The sequence below is a fragment of the Strix aluco genome, chromosome 1, assembly GCF_031877795.1.
Source record: "Strix aluco isolate bStrAlu1 chromosome 1, bStrAlu1.hap1, whole genome shotgun sequence".
NCBI lineage: Eukaryota > Metazoa > Chordata > Aves > Strigiformes > Strigidae > Strix > Strix aluco.
The window spans coordinates 71368966-71388162 of NC_133931.1; the positions used below are offsets into that span (position 1 = coordinate 71368966).

The 19197-nt window shown below is 37.2% G+C and overlaps 1 protein-coding gene across 13 annotated transcripts in view; it reads right to left on the reverse strand.

Annotated features, from left to right (window-relative positions):
* Positions 1 to 19197, reverse strand: part of LOC141923446 (poly(rC)-binding protein 3-like) — a 547877-nt gene that overhangs the window by 319818 nt on the left and 208862 nt on the right. For 10 of the 13 annotated variants that reach the window (XM_074824780.1, XM_074824789.1, XM_074824799.1 and 7 more), the window contains exon 3: positions 17767 to 17823. The exons of 1 other annotated variant lie outside the window; for it this stretch is intronic. The gene's annotated coding sequence lies outside the window, so the exon portion shown is untranslated. Of the gene's footprint in view, positions 1 to 17256; positions 17328 to 17766; positions 17824 to 19197 lie in introns of all 13 variants that reach the window. 2 more of the 13 variants (XM_074824670.1, XM_074824678.1) reach the window with 2 other exon arrangements.

A 19197-nucleotide genomic window follows, 5' to 3' on the forward strand; every position in this document is an offset into this window, starting at 1 on the left:
AAGAACCACTGATACTTCAATACACATGAAATTTTTTCACTACAAATAAGTCAGTGAGCAGTTAAGAGCAAGTAAAATTTTACTTATTCTAATTTAAATTACATGTATATCTAAAGGTCTGAAAAATCAGAGTTGATTCTCCTTGACCTTTATTACTCCCATTATAAAGCAGGATGTGTGATGGGGCCTTTGCACAGAAACTACTGGAAGAAGATTCTTTGTCTTCTGTTTTACAGGAGTCAGACTAAATTATCATAATAGTTTGTTTTGGCCTTAGTCTGTACTTCACTTCCTCACACAGGTTTTGTGAGGATAAATTCACTTGGGTATTTCTGGTGATAGGAGCAATTTAAGTAGATAATACATAGAGAGTGTTTCTTCCAAACAAATGGATTGACAAAGATATAAATAGCATAATCAGTTCTCCAGTTTCCTTATTAATTATCTGCACACACAGGTAAACACACAGATATACACATAAACATTTGATTTAAAAAAAACCCTTTTTTAAACACTAACATTTTAATCATAAACATGTGCATTAACTAATTCTCCCAATACTCTGGCAAAGTAGGGAAATAAGTATTAATATTCTTTCTTTAGCTGAAGGAAAATCAAGAGACAGTGGTGAGCAGTAAGTGATTTTTTCCAAGACCATGTATCAAATTAACGGAAGAACTTAGCTCCTGGTTCTGTGCTCATTCTCTCACTTCATGTTGCCTCTAACTTGATTAGTTTCTTATGACTAAGCATTAATAATTCCACATTATGCAATCATTGCTAGGTAAAAGAGAAGTTTATTCTTAATAAATGTCAGGGAAGCTAAACAATTTTAGAGTACCACAAAATGTATAATAATCAAATTAATTAAAGTGGACTCTGTTTGATTATGGGCATAACCCGATATAACCAGCCAGTCAGTCTCTCATAGGCTCTAATTGCCAGACTAAATTACATTTCGAATGTATCAGGAAAAGAGAATCTTTTCCTGCATTTAAAGTCATGATTTTTGTTCTCTGAAAACTGTATAAAATCCAAAACAACCTCTTCTGCTCCTTAGTAAGCTGAGTAAAATAATAATAAAGAAAATAAAAAACTGTGTAATCAAGAGAAGTCTTGTTAAAGCACAGTAAGAATTTTCAGTGAACAGCAAAAAACCTGCCTCCTGACAGTGAAGTAAAAGTGATTCAACTTCAATAGATCTGATCTGATCACCCTGGATGTTTAATCAACTAGTCTTATTTTGCAAAGTACATATGGGCATGCTTAGTATTAATTCAATATCATCTTTGCAGTCGTTAGGTTATAAGGACATACCTGAGCAATGTACTGAAACTGGATCTCTGCTATTATCTGGTGTTTCAAACCAGCCAGCAAAGTAAATACAACATGTGATACGGTACATGGCTCTATCTGCCTTCCTATAAACAGGGCATTTCTTATTGGTTAGCCTCACAGGGCAATATATATAGGAAACAGTTTAGTAGAAGGTGCCGAATGCAAATCTATCCAGGTTCTTGTGAAAGATGATGGGAACAACATAAAGGGCAGTTTCAAAGTTTCAAAGATGACAGAATTCCAAATTCCATTATTTTAGGCCAACTACCACTTCTGTTTCTTTGCTGGTAGGGCAAATAGGTTTCCCTGCTCACTTTCAGACTGCAATAATTTTGCTCTTCCATATCATTAAGGAAACCTGGAGGGAAAAGAATGGAAACTTTGAAAAATTAAGAAATCTTTACAAACACCACATTATGCTGGGTAACTTAAGAGGTTTCACATCATTTGGGGTTTTGAAAAATCACACAACAAAATGCCAGGTTCTGTGTTAGCACAGTGAACTCTACCAGCTCTTAAATCTTTCTGGCTGTCTCCGTGGCCAAAGCCTCCTTCCCCTGGGCAATTTGTGATTGGAACAGCCCTGCAGCAGCAACTCTGCAGTGCCAGGCCATGCCCCTGCCACTTCTGGACACCTCCTGATGCCATACGCTCCTTCCCCCCAGCTTTCTCTGAAGTGGAACAGGAAGCCGGAATGACAGGGTATGGATATGATCAGACCTGAAATTCCAGGGCAACTTGGCAAAATTCTATAGCTTGTTTAGGATTGCCCTTTTAGGAAAGAGAAAGGACCAGAGTCACATTTGCACTCCTTTTCCAGGCCCCAGGCCAGCTGATTGAATGATTTGTCCTGTCAGTTATGCAGATGGCAGCACTGATAGACTGCTAGCACTGCCTGAAAATTAAATTCCAATTAACTGTACTATCTCCCTGATAATTAGCACTAGCCCCCTCCTTCCTTACTCCTGTTCCTAGTGCCGGTGCCTACAGAGTCTTGAGGCACCAGCTCCAGACAGAAAATCAAATTAGGCCTTCAGCTTTTTCCTCATTTGTTTTCTCTTGAGCTTGGTCTCAGCTCCGATAGCTGCTCCAGCCTTAGCACTTCACCTCTGACCAGTAGGGCCAGAGCTTTAGCAGTCCCTTGGAGGCTGAGGTCATGTTTCCACTGTGGATCAGTAAGTTTTTCAGTCTAATGGGACTGATAACATTGTACCTCCACAGAAGTCCAGTGCAAGATTTTCTTCTGAAAGGGCCCCAAAACCATTAAACACCTTGCACATTAGGCATGTTGTCAATAGCACATATGTAATGCCTCGGCAGCATCCACAAATTTAGTGCCAACAACCACTCATTCTCAAAACACTATCACACAAAGAATACAAAGGAAACCCACAATTCAGAAGTTTTAGTAGAAGTGAAGAACTCCCTGGTTTCAGGTGGTTATTATGTGAATAACCTGTGATCGATTTGTTGTTTACTCTTGTCATCTTCTGGTACACAGATTAGCTCTTGATTCCAAAGACTGTCCAGAGTCTCTGCAGGTTTACAGCCTTTAAAAAGATGTATTTTTGAGCAAGCATAGAGAAAGAATTTCCATTATTTTATGGAAATCTGGCTTGCCAGAGAATGGCAGTAAATCAAAATGAACTTGGATCACTAAAGGGGAGATGGTATAAGGCACATGGGTGCTTGACAAGCAAAATGAAATGGTTTTGTGAGAAAGGAATTCCCATGGGCTTTTGACCAAGTCTCTGAAAACCTGAACCTTTTCACCAGAAATGTCAACCCAGTAAACCAGGATTCTTACGGAGACAGTGACTCAGGAGTAAGCAAAGCTTTCAGCTGTTCCTTTTCCCACCCAACACCGCTACTCATTATCTACAAAATATAATATAATTCTTTATTATAAACATTAGATTGGACATCAAAAAACTTGGTATAACCTATGAATACATAAGAATGTTCTTCAAAGACCATTACCATAACTGGAATGAATACATCAGACACAGTCCTCCTCCTTCTCCATTTAACTGACTCAAATGTCTAAGCACTAACAGGAACTGAAAAAGGTTTTCCTTGAAAATGTTCAATGTAGAAAAGATAACATACACTGTAGGCAATGCAGTTCAAGAATAATGATATCATATTCCAGGAATAGACACAGGTTGCTCCAGGTTGAGATAATGGAAACAATTTAGGGCACAATTTAAGCTAAATCTAAATTATGTCTGTGTGAAAGAGCTATAAATTCAGGCAGGAAGGGAAAGGAGTAGGTATATGACTGCGGGTTTTCAGCGAAGTAGAGCTCTTTGGATAATTGTTGAACCTGAGTTTTTAATCTGTAATTGAGGTGATTATTTAATTTGAATTTTATTAGGAACCATGCACTGTAGAAACATCCTCTTTCAGTTTACAGATACCAGCTGGGTAACATAGGCGTGAAAAACTAGGATGAAACATTACACTTCACTGAAAATTCAGCACGTCTAATTAGTCACCTAAAGGACTGATTAATTAAGTTTGGAGGGAGGAGGAGGGCTGCCTCCATCATACTAAATCCTTGAAAACGTACAGATATTTCCATAAGAGCAATATGAAGGAAACCAAATTATAGAAGGAAGCTACTACTATTTCTGAGCTTGCAGAAATCCTTTGTTAGATGCTACATACCACAGTGTAATACAGGAATTATAGACCTAAGAAGCATTCAACCTCCAATTTTAAATATCAGAGGAATTTCATTAAATCATATTGTACTTCCTGCTAGATAAAATTTTAACAGAATGATGCTACTCAATTTTCATGAAAAAACAGTAATAGCTTTCAGAACTTGTATTTTTACTAACATTTGCCTCAAGTATTTAAAAAATGCCTTTGATTTTAATTACAATGGAATATTCAAAATAAATGCATATTATACTATCTGGCAACTATTAAAGACTTAACGTTTTTAATAAGCTCTTACAACTTTTAGGTTACTAATGGATTACAAAATTCAGCCACAGAACCTGATAGGTTGAGAACTACAACTACAAGATAAATTAAATTTCTGTATACTTATTTATTCTCTCCTTAAAATAACAGGTAAAATCTCAAAAGTAGCCTTTATTAGAACCATAATGATCACCTGTTTTTTGTTTTTGTTGTTGCTCCCTTTTCTAAGACTGGTACGCTCAACAGACTTTTGGAAGACCCTGCTTTTAAAAAGCAGGACCTGTCAGCCACATCCATGTAGTTTTCATCCAACTTTGATTTTCTGAACATCAATCACAAAGTCTTCCATGATGGCATATTATGTTCTTCTTGCTAGCACTCTGCACAACAGGAACAGAATTCTGCTGCCCTTCTTTCTTCCTTACTCAGAAAAAAACTTTCTGACTGACTTTCCAAGGAGCCCTGCCTCACCTGGCAGGGCTGATCTCATCCATATACCACATCAAAAGTCAGAACTGGGAAAATATTAGCTGCACATTTACCTCTTATTTAATATCAATAACGTGCACTGCAGTATTCCCTAGCAGCCACACACTGCTGTGCTTTCATCCTCTTCATACCACACAACAGACAGAAACAGGCAGTTTATAACCTGCAAATAGGAGTCCTTGCAAACATAACTAAGGGGAACCATCTTGGATTGAAAAACATAGGATCAGACATCCATGCTTATCCTATGTTGCATAAGTTTACAGAACACTAAAGGAGTAATTCATGTCACCATATAAGCTGTAGCATTATCAGACATACAAATATGCCTGTATCTGAAATATGACAGCTAGAAAAACATGTGAGTATTGACAAATCTATTTAGGATGCGTTTCTCTCCTGTAAAAGTCAGAGTTGGTATTCTTCGAAACGTTGTGAGCATCTGCATTTTTGGTACTATAGTTTTATAAGGACATTACATATAGTACCCTCAAGTACTTCTGCTTTAGCTAACAGACTTAAGTGCATCAAATTGAAAGTATCAAAAGCCTGGACAGAGAGAGGTACAGATTTAAACTATCATCCTCACATATCAATTATCAAACTTGGCTGGGGTGTTTTTCCTTCAAAATATGTTTCAGATTCCCAACAAAAAATGTTTTCTAAAGGAAAATAAATTAACAAACAACCTTTTTTCTCTCTGTCCCTCAATGCCTTCCATGGGGAAATACCTGAACATTTTTTCAGCAGGGAAATTTTTACAAAACAGTACCTTTCAGACTGTCTTGATTTGATCAATATTCTACTTGATTTTCTGTCTTCTGCTGCAGCTATTCCACTGACATAAACCACTAAATAATATTCCAGCCATAAGCTGAAATCTCAGAGAAGAATAATCACTACCATAAATTATGTGTTTTCATCCTTTTTTCTCTCAAAACAAGAAAATATTTAGGGTTTTTACCAGCGCAAAGGAAGAAAAATGCTGGAGCCACCTCTGACTTCCAACTCAAATACCATCCAACAACTTCCCAAGTAAACACCCACAGGTCAACAAGCTATATACAGATACCTAGGGAAATATTTTTCCTTCTGTTGCACTATGCAGAAGAACATAAGTCCAAGTAGATGAAATCTGATCAGATGAAACCAAAGACATAACCAAGCTACAATCCTGCACCCTGAAAGTGGTCAGTAAAAGGAAGAAAGTTAAGAGATGTCATGAATATATGAATAGTATACATACCCAAGAGTAATGCAAGCAAGCAAACCCCAGTTACCAGTGAAGCTCTTTGGGTAGCTCTCCAGAAAATTCACCAGATCTCAGCAACCATAACAGAGGTCCATGGTCTGCTGCCTCTCAGATGCAGCATCACCTTTTGCTAACAGCCATCAATCCAGACCAACACCCTGGTGTAATGTTGACCCACACCACACAAACTTTCATGTGTTTGCTATTCCATTTCCAGGCAGATCATGCACTGGGAATGTCCATCATTAGTAGCAACCTATTTCAAAGCAAAGAATCAGTGATGCCCTATGTGGCTTGCTTGCTACTTCTTGTCTAACATAATATACTTTGCCAGTTATTGGCAAAGAACAGTTGAAGACAGAAGGTGCCTGAATTCAATGACTTTTTCTAACCATTTTGAGATTAACAGACCCTTACAAATTTCTCAGTGGAAGCATTGTAAATTCAAGCTCTTTGACAATAAACTTGTTTTTCCTAGTAACGCTTTAGTAGTAGCTCATGGATCTCCAGGCCTGTGCAAATCATATATTGAAAACCAATCCCAGTGAGTTAGGAGGCTTTTTTCTTTCAAGCGCTGTCACATACATTCTGTTTTTTAATACTAATCATACTATAGTCATACTACTAATGAAATCAAATATAATGACATTATACACACAAATTCTTTATCTAAAAGCTCCGAAAATAGAATAAAGCTTCAGTTGCCTCACCCTGAAGCTAGGAAATCATCATCATGATTATCTGCTTTGTAGAATTAGAATATAAAAAACCCCACTCTCTAATACTGAAAATTCCCTTCAAAAAACCTATTTTACTACAGAGTTGTTTCAGACATAACATTCCTTCAATTCAAAATAAACAAGGAAGAGAAGCCAGCAAGTTCCAAACATTCACTGCTTCTACTTGAACGTGATTTTTTCGCACTTCTGTTTTCCATTTTAACAAGTGAAAAGGCATCCTCCAGGGATTGCTCTGCACCCAAGTAAAAGATGCAATTAAAAATCAGTCTTGTAAAATGTTATTGTTTCTCACAGACAGTTAGAATATCACTCGCAGTCTTGCACAACCTGAACGTGAATGAGCTCCTACTGTATTCCCTACAATTTGGCCCTGTTCAATTAGAACTGTGGGTCCCTGTGTGCTCAAAAGGTAAAACAAGAATAGTGAAGCTGATAATAGAGAAAAATCAGACTCTAGACTGGCAGGCCAATAACAAATATTGCCTAGCTAATAACAACTTATATCTGACTGTTGCTGTGTTTGAGGAGACATTCTTAAGGAGCTATATACAGCATTGCTCCAAGACCTACTGTCTAGATGTTAATACCTAATTTCAGAACCATAAATGCAATATGTATACTGTTTCCAAATATGAATTACTTCTATTATTTGAATATGAAGTTTAATCTGCTATTTTACTGAAAAATCGCTCTATAACATGCAGTTTTCCTATAACTTTTCGTAACAAGTGTTATTTGTAATTGCCCTTAATAATTTGGTTTCATCACCCAAGTTGGCCACTTCTATGTTATCTACATTTAAAGTGCTCATTTTTATAATTTGCTGAACCTAGTGAAAACAGAATTCAGTCTTGAAGACAACAAAGAACTAGTGAACTAAACATTTTGATAATAAATATATGGAAGAATGATTTGTCTTCAACACAGAGAGCATCTGATTTCTGCTGATCATACTGTAGAGTAAGAAAACTTCTTTATGCATTCTGTCAGGACTACAGTGTTTTTGTAACTAAATAAACCAGAAAAAAATGATTAAAACATTTTCAAACAATTTGGATTTATAATAAATAAGTATTTAATCCTGCATAAGTAAATAAGCAGAAGATAAGTAAAAATAATACTACTATTTTTAATGCTCATGAAGTTATATTAAATCAACAGTACCTTGTTTTTACTGGAGGATTATGTATACATACATACTTAAAAAATTAGTGTACAAATGATGTGCTTTATGGATTAAGAAGTGTATTAAACAATTGGCTCTTTGATGCTCTTTTCCTACAAGGTACCCTGAAACTTCACATTTATCTTGTTTCTGTCACGATGGGGTTGCACATCTGAGAGAATGTGGTTGTTAGAAGTGACTTGATTTCAGTACTAAAGACTTTCTATGCACAAGTACTAAATAACGGTGTGTGACTATTTTAAGGGGGTGAACAAACTACACACACAAAGAAGAAAACAAAATTTAACAGTTTAATCTTAATTCAGGAGTTAAATTTAGAAGCTACATCACTCTCCACCCATTCTTCCATCTTGTGTTTCCAAATGAAGTCCTAGATGGCATAAAAAAACCTGAAGAGTTAAACATGCAGTCCACTTATGCAGAAGTTACAACATACAAGAAAATCAGCTGCAAGCATGAGGAGACTGTGTGGTCTCACTCTGAATTCAGCTCTAGGAGGACTATGTAACACAGCAGAAAAAGTAATGTATGCAGCACACAGTAAATGATCATCAGCTTGCAGAAGGGCCCCCATGGATTTTACCATTAGATTTTCCACGAATAATTCTAGAGAAAGCCCCAAAATAATCCATCAAGCAAATTCCAGGGAAGGATCAAGCTAAAACTAGCTGGTATTCTTGGTAAACACAGGAATGGCACTGCTGCTCAGAGCACAGTATGCAATTGCACGGGGAAATGTGAAAACTCTCAATAATATTGTCTTACTACAATTAAGTTTAAAAGCCAGAAACCAGCACATTTTGGCCAGGAAAAGACATGTGGTTACGGTCCAGATCTGCAAACATATCTAAGCACTTTACTTATTTAACACTCTCAACATGAGATTGGCTTATGAATGCTTTTGTTGGAAAGAGGGTCTCGGTGCTTCCAGATTCCAATACCTACTGCTGGCCCAGGGCTTCTACACAGCTGGGCAATTTCATTCTACTTAGCAAAGAGACTACAGCTAATTAAAAGCAGTGTAGTCTTTTGGAAGGCAAAGAAAGGAGGGTATTAAACCTTTCCATCTCTTCAAACCAAAATGCTCAAATTCAGTCTCTGCTAACAATATTGTAGTAAACAAAGCCACACTGACTGCAAAATGCAGGCTTTAAAAATACTTGAAATATACTGAAATCATGGATATATTTAAATGTCACTTTTTTTTTTTTTCTTAGAACGTGCTATAGATATTCTGAAACCTTTCAGAGGAAAAGAAACATAACACAAACTGCAGTATCTCCAGCCTTTGAAGTACATGTGGGAGACAACGTTAGCTAAGAGAAATGTTCCTGGTAAAGACAGTGTATATTTAACTACAGTTAGGCTGCAATATATCCCTTCTTCAGATAGGCAACTGTTGTTTTCCCTACCACCAATCATTCCCAGCTGTGGGGATTTTGCAAGTGATCTCCTGCAGATACCCAAGTCAGAACAAAAGACATGGATGTTCATTGGTACTGATGACTTCTAGTCCTAGAAGAGAGGGACCTGGATTACTTGAATTAATTTCATTAAGACAAAAAAAAAAAAAAAAAAAGAAAAAAAGAAAAAAGTTACGCAGGTCCTCTCCTTCCCCAACTGTATTAATCGTGGGTGGATGCTACAAGTAATTAACCCTGACTTGTGCTTCCAGCACTGTCCTTGCCCAGAGAAGTCAGAGACTTTATTAAGGAAATCACATAACTGATGTCAACCACTCCATTTTATTGAGTTGTACTCACATTTTTTTCTTATGGAAAAAAAAATTATCAGTTCATTCAGTCTCCTCCAAATCCCCACACTGGTGCATTGCCGGTCACAGGAAAAAGGAGGTTCTTTTAAACTGCTGCTGTGGTCCCACCCAAGCTAGTCAACAAGTGACACTACAAGGGGATAAAAGGACTTAGCTCTTATTCAAATTCTCAGTCATCTGGAGTGGTATATGGGAAAGACAGATATCAGAATCTAGATGTTTTAGAAGGAAAATATTGAAAATATTTCTGATTGCTGACTCACAGCTTTACATTATGATATCAATGAAGAAAACCACATTGCAAATTCAAGAGAATGATAAACTGTAAACTCCCGATAACGAAGAAGCAATTACACTGTTCTTGTCTTTTGTTTGTTTTTTTTTTTTTTTTACAAAAGATAATCCCAACAATAAAAAAAGTTTGTGAGTTCTTGTTTTATAAATACAGGAAACATTTCTGAAAGGAAGAAGCTCATTAATGTACTGATGACAATCCTAAATATTTCAAGATTCAAAAGAAATGTTGGAATCAATTAACCAATTTTCCACCTTGGAATCTCTTATTTTCATAAAAAAGAAAACATCTTCAAAGAACAAAGATTTCTAGGGTGTTTGAGACTCCATTCATAAAATGGGGAGTAACATAAGTTGCTTCAGAAAAAAAAAAAAATCTGAAAACCACAAAATGCTCCTCTTTCTTTTTTGTTGATGTTTCCACATTGCATAATATTGAACTAAAATCATGTTTTCAACAATGTGAAAGTGGGAGCAGAAAAAATATCTATCTTGAACAAGGTCTGATTTTGACTTTGCAGTGATACTTATTCTCTACAGAAAGAAAGAAATGCATGGTTTTTTATGAGAAAGCAAATTTTTGTTGGGGATGAAACAATGGAGATGAGTAGAAAATGTTTAACCAGGAAATGTCTCAGAAGTTTTTTCAGCTTCACACTGATCTAGTACCCTTTATATCTGAACATCTTGTCAGTGCATTTTACAAAATTTTCTAGCTGTTATAATTTTCCCAGACTGATAGCTCCCAGCAGAGCCGGGCAGCAGCAGGGCCTCATTGTGCCAGCCACAATACAAAACACAATGGCAGACGTTTTATCTACCCCAAATTGCTTATAATCCAGTGGCCATGACACACAGCTGACTAGCGATAGCACAATCACAGCTGTGAAACAGGCCCTTCTCCACTAACGTTGCCATTATTTCACACAAAGAGTTAAAGTAATATTTATCAATCCTGTGCAGAAAGGTTTCATTCTGAAGACAATCAAGCATTTGAAATCTCTCCAGCCACTGACTGCTCAGGAAACCAACATATTACTCAGGCTCCAGGCTCTACTTTCACCTGCGCAGCAAACACAGAGCCAGCGTGCTCCACAGCCATCTAGGCAGAGTCCTTTTAGACACAGTTATTTCATTTGGCAACAGCAGCTGAGGCTTTTCATTCCCTGTGCAGTATTTTGCTCCCAAATTGCAAGTGATCATAATTTCATGAGAAGCAGTTTAGAAAGGGAAAAAAAAACCAAGCCAAAAAAACCCCAACAAGGTTGGCCACTGTCCTTATGTAGAAAATTGTAAGCTTGCTACAGAAATTGCTTGTTGAGTACCTGAATTTACTGCAACACTAAATAAATGCCCTGGTTTTGTCTTCACCTTGCTTTTTAAAAATGAAATCGGAATTTTTGCACACATGCTTGTCTGCAAGGTTGAGACCTCCCAATAATCTTTAGTTTCAGTGGTCTGTCAGCTGCAGTCTCTGATACACCGCTGCTTCACCACAGAATTGCCAATTTTGTCTTGTAGACATAACTAAAATGGGTTTTAAACATCACTGATAGAAAAGCAGTACTGTTTCCATCCATACCTTGCACCCACAGAAGGTTTTTGCTCCTTCAGAGTTCGTTCGGCATTCAGCCAAAAAATGTAAATAGCACTGCCTATCAAGGAGGGAACAACTACTAAAACTGATTTGCTTTAGAGGAAGCTTCCGCCCTGCTGATGGTGGGTCCCTTTCAGAAGGTTTGTCTCCCATCACTCAACTCTTGCCTTTGACAGCTGGAGATGGCATTCATTCAAGTCTCTCTTTAAGCAGTAATAAAAAGATAAAAAAAGTTATCGTACAAAAGCCTGATACATGAATAATGGGCTGCTGCTTAACACCTGTTTAATTATTACATCCAGACTGTATCTTTTCTACAGGCATTTTTAATTTATCTCTAAGAGGAATTATGCGATGGATACGCTATCTGAAAACCAGATGATGAGGTCAGTGCAGCCCAAGATATTTCATTTCAGCTTTTACAATTAACACACACACTGGAAGTGCTGCAAAGGTCTCAGAAGAGCAGTGGATTTGTCAAATGCCCTCCCTCTCTCCCACATGTATTTACAAGGGGAGGTAATGGAAGACCAACAACAAGTATACAGATACTGTGCAAATTAGAAAGCCACAGATGGACAGCTCTGGGAGAGAATGGTACAAACAAACATGCCACAAAGAAGCACCAGGTACAGAATTTTTTATTTCTTGCCATAAGTTTCATGAGTGAAAAAGAAAGTCTCCAGAGTACAGCTTTGCTAAATGCACCTGGCTGAGAATGAAGTGAGCTTCACTCTCTCTTCATAGTTAACTTTCAACTGCCACACTTTGATGGCAGAATTCATTGAACTTTTGTCTGTTTTTAAAAGAAATACCCCTTAAAACTTTACCCTTTGACCAGTATTATTATTTCTATGTGCCTCAGCAAACACAAAAAGAGCAGATCAGATGCTATGTTATTAGAAATGGGGCTGTGTAGGATGAACGAAGAAAATACTAGGACATCCTATTAAACCTAAACTTCACGCATGGTGCAGCGCCGACCTGGAATCGGGGCACTGCTGCGGCAGCCAGCACTCTCCAGGGAAGCCACTGCTCTTTTGAACTCAAGCTTGGAGACAAGTCTCTAAGGTTAACTGAAAGCCTAAGGATTTGCACAGATCTACTAATACCTATATAAGCTACACTATATAGGATCCATCCTGATGGAGAATCAGCATTATATAACTACTGTTAAAGGAAAAGCAGCACTGAAGGGGAGGTAGGTGGAACAGGAGGGGAAAGAAAGAAAAGAAATCTGAACAGGATAGACCCAGGAGATGGATTAGTAGAGAGAATCAGTGGTTTCATTTTCACTTGGCTCTCCAGACCTTGGTAAAGACTGTAGCTCAGCTTACTATATTTAAAAATGGATGCCTTCCTGCAGGTTTATTAGGTGATTTGAAATGGAAAAAATTCTCTTGTTGGGGGACGAGAAAGGGGGAGGACAGAACATCCTCCTGCTCCACTAAGACTGAAATTATATTTCAGATTCAACTAAGTCTAAACCAGAATAAAAGACACACAATTTTGAATCTGAACTTAGACTTAAATACACTTACATAATTTCAGCATTAGTGGTTGGACGTGAAAAAGCAATCATTTATTTCTTGGGTTATTAGCAGCTCCAGTCTCTGAAAACTAACTTGGTTTCCCAGACACAGTTGTCAGGAAGGTTGGATTTTCAGTTTGTGAAATACAATTACTCTCCTTGCCACCACTCCCACCACGTCTTTACATCAGAAGCAAACCAACAACGGTTTGTAAATTACCAATAAACCAGAAGCGCAAGCAGATTTTTAATTCTAGAAAAAAAACAGAGCAGAGTTTCTGACACAAAATACCTTCCATTATTTGGCTGTGCCATCTTCATGCCAGCTGAACAAGAGAAAATTGGGGTCAAATTAAGAGGTGCTCTGAGTTACTTGATACCAATTCAAAGGTAAAGCATGGCTGGAACAGACCACTGCCTATTAAATCTATGGAAAGGATAGATGTATTCTGAGAGGGAGAGGAGAGGTTACCATTTGACAACATAAAATCTGAGTAGTCTGCTGGGAACTTTCACAGGGAGAGCGCTGAGCAACAAAAGCTGTCCAAAATGGATACAAATACGTTGTCAAGCCACTGTGACAGATCCATTATGGGTGAGCAGCTTAACAAAATGAACTTGATCTCAACTGTCTCACAAAATAAATGCCACAAGCTCAGAAGGACTTGAGCTTCCAGTTCTCCCATCCCTTCCTCTGAGGTTAGCAAGAGAGATCTGGCATCAAAGAGAGGCAGCAGGTCAAGGAAAGCCTTATCCACAAAAACAACCACCCTGGGAAAGACTGTCCTGTCACATGCCACATCAGCCACGCTGTGAGACTACGCACTTTCAAACACATATGGTGTCACAGTTGTGCTCTCTCCTTGTCTGGCTGCAGAAGGGAAATTTCAATACAGTTACAGACAACAAACATTACATTTGTTTGCACATGCTGATTTCTCAAGTTACACCAAAATGTCATAGCATGTGACATTTTTTTCCTACCGTGAACTAATGAAAGAGCACAGAAAGGATAATGACCTAGTGTTGGTAGCAACCTGCAACCTGTTCAATGACATTTCCCCAGAGCTATTAGCAGTAATGCTTCCAAACTCAACCTTTGAGGTATACATGTGACATATATGTGTAAGTAAAAGCTAGAGCTTTTAAACTGTATTCAATTTTCAAATGCTGACTATTTAACACAAAATTAAGTTTTACAATAACAGTTAAGGCCACATTATTATTTTTGCTCACACTTATGTGATTATTCAGCAAAGAGCGTTTCAGCATAGGCTTAAAACTCATTAATGTCTCAAGACTCTGAACCTGGTGATTTGTTAAGTCATGGTGTCAGCAAGCAACTTGTCAGCCAAACTCAAAGAATCCTCAGAATAACCACAGTAGCAAGGTAGCAGGGTGGGGACTAACAAAAGGTAAAGTTATGTTATCTCCCCTCTTCAGGAGTATTTCTCTCACACTGTGATGAATGCAGGAAACACAGTAATTTACAAGATTTCCTATTATAATATAAGAAAAAACAAACTTAACAGTACCATTAAAAATAAAAACTAGATATGTCTAAATCCCTTCATGAGTTCAGTTATTCTTGTTAACACATGCTAAACATTTTAAGGACGCTGTGTCAAAAAAAACCAAGCCAAGAAAAACAAAATCAAGGTTCAACAGGATACACTTTATGGCAACCTTTTTTTAAAATGAAAATGTATAAAGATGAAGATCATCTTGTGATGACTAGTTTTTAAAGGTGAATTTTCTCTGACTTCTTCTACATATAATGCATGTTCACTGTAGAATCTCCTTATTCAGTGTGTCTCCTATACTTTTGAACTATACGTGTATGGTGCTCCTTCATTTTCTAAACACACCAGTTACCGGCATTATCCCCTAACATATAAGCAACTTTTCACAATTACCTTCAGCAGATTAGATTCTCTTCTGACATCTTTAGAGGAACTGTCTGAACCTGGCCTCTATGTCTCCGACTTCATCCCCTTTGTCCTTTTGCTCTGTTCAAGCCATGCAAGCAGTAATTAAAGCAAAACGAATCAAGAGAGGGAGCTACCATCACAACAGGTAATGAAGCAGTAGGAACAAGAGAAGCTCAATGCACTGAGACAGGGATAACGAAGGATGTTTTTAATCGTATTTCTTCACTTTCCCATCCCCACCACCTTCTCATTGTAGCTCCTCCACTACCACCTGTAACACTGAGCTCTCTTCGGCTCTTTATCTCCCTCTCAGCTCCACATTTCCAACTTGCTGGAATTTTCTTCCCTGAGCCAGCTGCCTGTGCCTGCCTTCCTTTTTCAGCAAAGAAAAAAAGTCTCTCCATCCCTCTCCCACATAATAAGCTATATACACATCAAATCCACTGGGTGACATCTATTTTCATGATTTTTCTTCTTTTTTTAGGACATTAAAAATGTTACTTTGAAAAATTTTAAGTGTGTTCCATGGCTTGACAGCATTGTGTGTGTGTGCCACAGACTGTTATTCTCTCACTCTCGTGTTTCCAGTTTCAGCCTGCAGCACAATTTATATTCCATTTTCTCAGGATCAAGACCTTCCAAAACATTGGACACTTGCTCCTGACACAGTGAGGGAAAAATTGACCCTGTAACTGTAGCCTCTTTTAAGGAAAGATCTATCTATAAAATGCCTAGATCTATTATGATACAGAGGAGATACACACACACAAAGATGAAAACCTCTTCTGAAAATATGAGCTCGTGGAGTGTCCTCTGCTGAGATGAATCCTTCCATTTCTGCAAGACAGGAATGATCCACATATTTCTGCAGCACCATTTTTACTTTTTCTGCTTCCCACAAGCAAGTAAAAGCTGATTTATCCAATCCATAATAAAAGGCACCATAGCAATAGAAAAATATATAAATTTGATCCAGTGTTACCAATCACACCTACACAACATATACACGCAACTGGTTTCTCTCATGCACTCCCGCAATACGAGTGCACCTCTCATTTGAGGAATTCATGATCAGACCACATTAAGTATCTGCCTGTATGATTTATCTCATGGTATTACACACACACAAAGTTAAACTAAGGTTTCATTTTATCTAGGTAGGAATGATTTTCTGAACTATAAATCCAAACATACTGACATTTTACAAGCTATTCAATCCATGTACAATACATAGGTCTAGATGGCAAACTGTTCTGATGTTAAAAATATTATTATATGCTTTACATTTCCTATTATTAAAATTTACTGTCATGTCATCATCCCAGTGTTGGACTGGTTGCCTTTGATGGTCAGTACCAAAATGAATGAAAAAATTCAAGTTAAAAAACCCCAAACATATTTGATATCTTGCAAAGAAGTGATGGAAGTAAAACAGACCGAATGGAGTTAAACTCCCTCCTACACAGCTTCATAAAAAGAAAACTCAGAAATATCAAACAGAGTTCTAGAAATTTATCATGTTCAGACTAGTAGAGAAAGCACTGACGCTTTTTCCTACCCTCATTTTTAAATCCGAACCATAAAACACTGAATGTAGACAACAACATGTATTGTAAATAGGACTCAAAATCCTACCAGGAATATATATCTTGTCTAGATTACTTCAGAAAAATTTACCCTGTGACTTGAAAAATGACATGATTAAGCAGTCTCCTAAATTGGATTTCAGAGGTGACAAACTAATATTTGTCGTTTCCATTTCTTTTTTTGCATACTTAGAAATTTCTACTGCAAGATTCAGTTCAACTTTGTTTGTCAGATCAACAATATCCAATTAAATATACTTCTCCACAATGCATCTGCTTGAGTGACAGAAGTAGTGCAGGACACCCCCAACTGCCTAACTGCCACAACCCTTCCAGTAATCATTTCCACAGTTGATGTCCCTGCAACAAAGGGTTTCTAGAGCCTCATGCAAGCTTACATAAAATCCTTTCAGATTTCTCTCCACTGTTTCTCTGGAACTGGAGCAGCCTCACATACTCCAGGGTAAGCAAAACTCCTGCTCGGTTAACACCACTATTTCATGACTGTAAGACCAAACAGCCTTGTAGATCTATGCCCTAAGTATTAAACAACTGCCATGAATAATAAAATTCAGTGAACAGTATAATATAAAACTCTACTTACTTTAGCCTCTCTTATGTATTAGTGACATACTTGGATACCTTCTTTACAACACTGCCCAGCTGATTAAATAGCTGAAGAGAAAAGAGTGCGACTAAGTAATTTAGTGCCATTGACTATTACTATATCCAAATAGTTATTTATTACTCTATGAACGTATGGACTATGCATCAATTGTACCAGATTTTCTGATCTGTCTCCCCACAAGCAGAAATATCCTTTTTCACACTAAAATATCTTGCCACCTTATTTCAAGAAATAAAGTATATTGAAGTTACTTTTCTTTGCTCACTTTTCTCCTGCTGTATATCATTTCCAAATAAAAAAGTCATTAATAATAATTTAAACCTTGTTTTTGAAGTGTCATTTGGGAGACAGTGAAAGGATTTACACTTTCACCACTGTAAATGCAAAATAAGTAAGATAATACATCTATAGTTTGTACTTACACTAGCAGAATAAAGATTAATATTTGTCACATGGCACTATTATAACGTGTCAAAATCAACTTACCTACCACATCAGATGTCCACAAGCCACAATTCTGCCTCAGTCTGAAGAAAACTTGACCTGTTGAATATGAAGCAATACATTTTCATCCATGATGAAGTCTTGCCCTCTTTAGAACAGGCTAACAAGCCACAGATTTTTGTGGGGAAGAACCAAAAGCACTTTGTCACCACAGAGAGCCTAGCATCCCACAACTTTCTTTTTGCTTTTTGTTACAATTCAAATACTTATGGATAACTTAGATTTCCCAATCAGTAGCCTATCTCATTTTAATCTTTATACAGAGTGTTCACTGAGGTTCAGCATTTAGTTGGAAGAAGTATCTCAAAGTTTTACAAAAAACCCATGAATGTTACTGATTGTAAAAGATTTGTACATACAAATTCTTACGGTGCCCCTTAAAGAAATCTGCAAAGACCAGAAAGGAAAACACACCCTTATTCCTTTCCTTCCACTTTCTGTCTTTGCTCCTTTCTACATATTATTTCCTTCTGAGAGTAAATTAAAAAGAGGAGAAATAGAAAGAAATATTAAGGACTGTCATGGAGATGAAGGGGCTGTTTTCTGCCAACAGTACCATTATATTAATTGTATTTTTATAAAATCAGCTCTCTGAAAATCATAGCTGTCAAGTATATAGTTTTCTTATATTCACTAATATTTAGAAGTTCTGGTGAAATTTCTTGAGCTATAAAACCAGGCAAACAAAACTCTAGCAGCCCGCATTCACTAGAAAGTAAGCAGAAGTTAGAGGTCTCCAACCCTTATTAATGTAGTAAAACATTGCTAATGTTAATATTGTTCTTGAAAAGAAAACAGATCAAGTTTCAACTCTACTAGCATGACAGCAATATAGCATGAATTTTTATTATCTGACTGTGACTTTGAGATAATACAATACACAATCTACATCTTTTGGTGTACAAAATTGTAGCATGCTATATTAATTGCCTCTGAAGTGAAGCACAAAACATGAATCCACCGTTACTGACTTAAATTGTTTCACTGACTCCACTTAAGCAACACAAGAGATCTGATTTCAGGGTAAGCTAGGAAAAGATATGCAAGTCAGGAACATTTAACCTATAACACCTGACATTGATTTTTTTATGCAATCTATATTAACGTTGGCCTTCCTTTTTTTCCCTTGGTTGTAGGGGTGCAGGAAATTCCACCACATCAGAACAAGGTCAGTAAGCAAAGGCTCAATCCCAATTACAGTTAATTGAGTGGCAGAACTTCCATTAACTGGATAAGGTGCTACAGCAGTGCCTGAATGGCAAAAGATATCCTGCAGGCACCCTTTTCTTGCCTTGGGCAGGGATTATAGGCATCAATATTTTAGGATATAAAAGAGGGGGAAAAAAAAAGCGCAGTTATTTAGCAAAGTTGAGAGAGGTGATTATTTCCATGGTTTTGCTTGTTTTGTGGCAA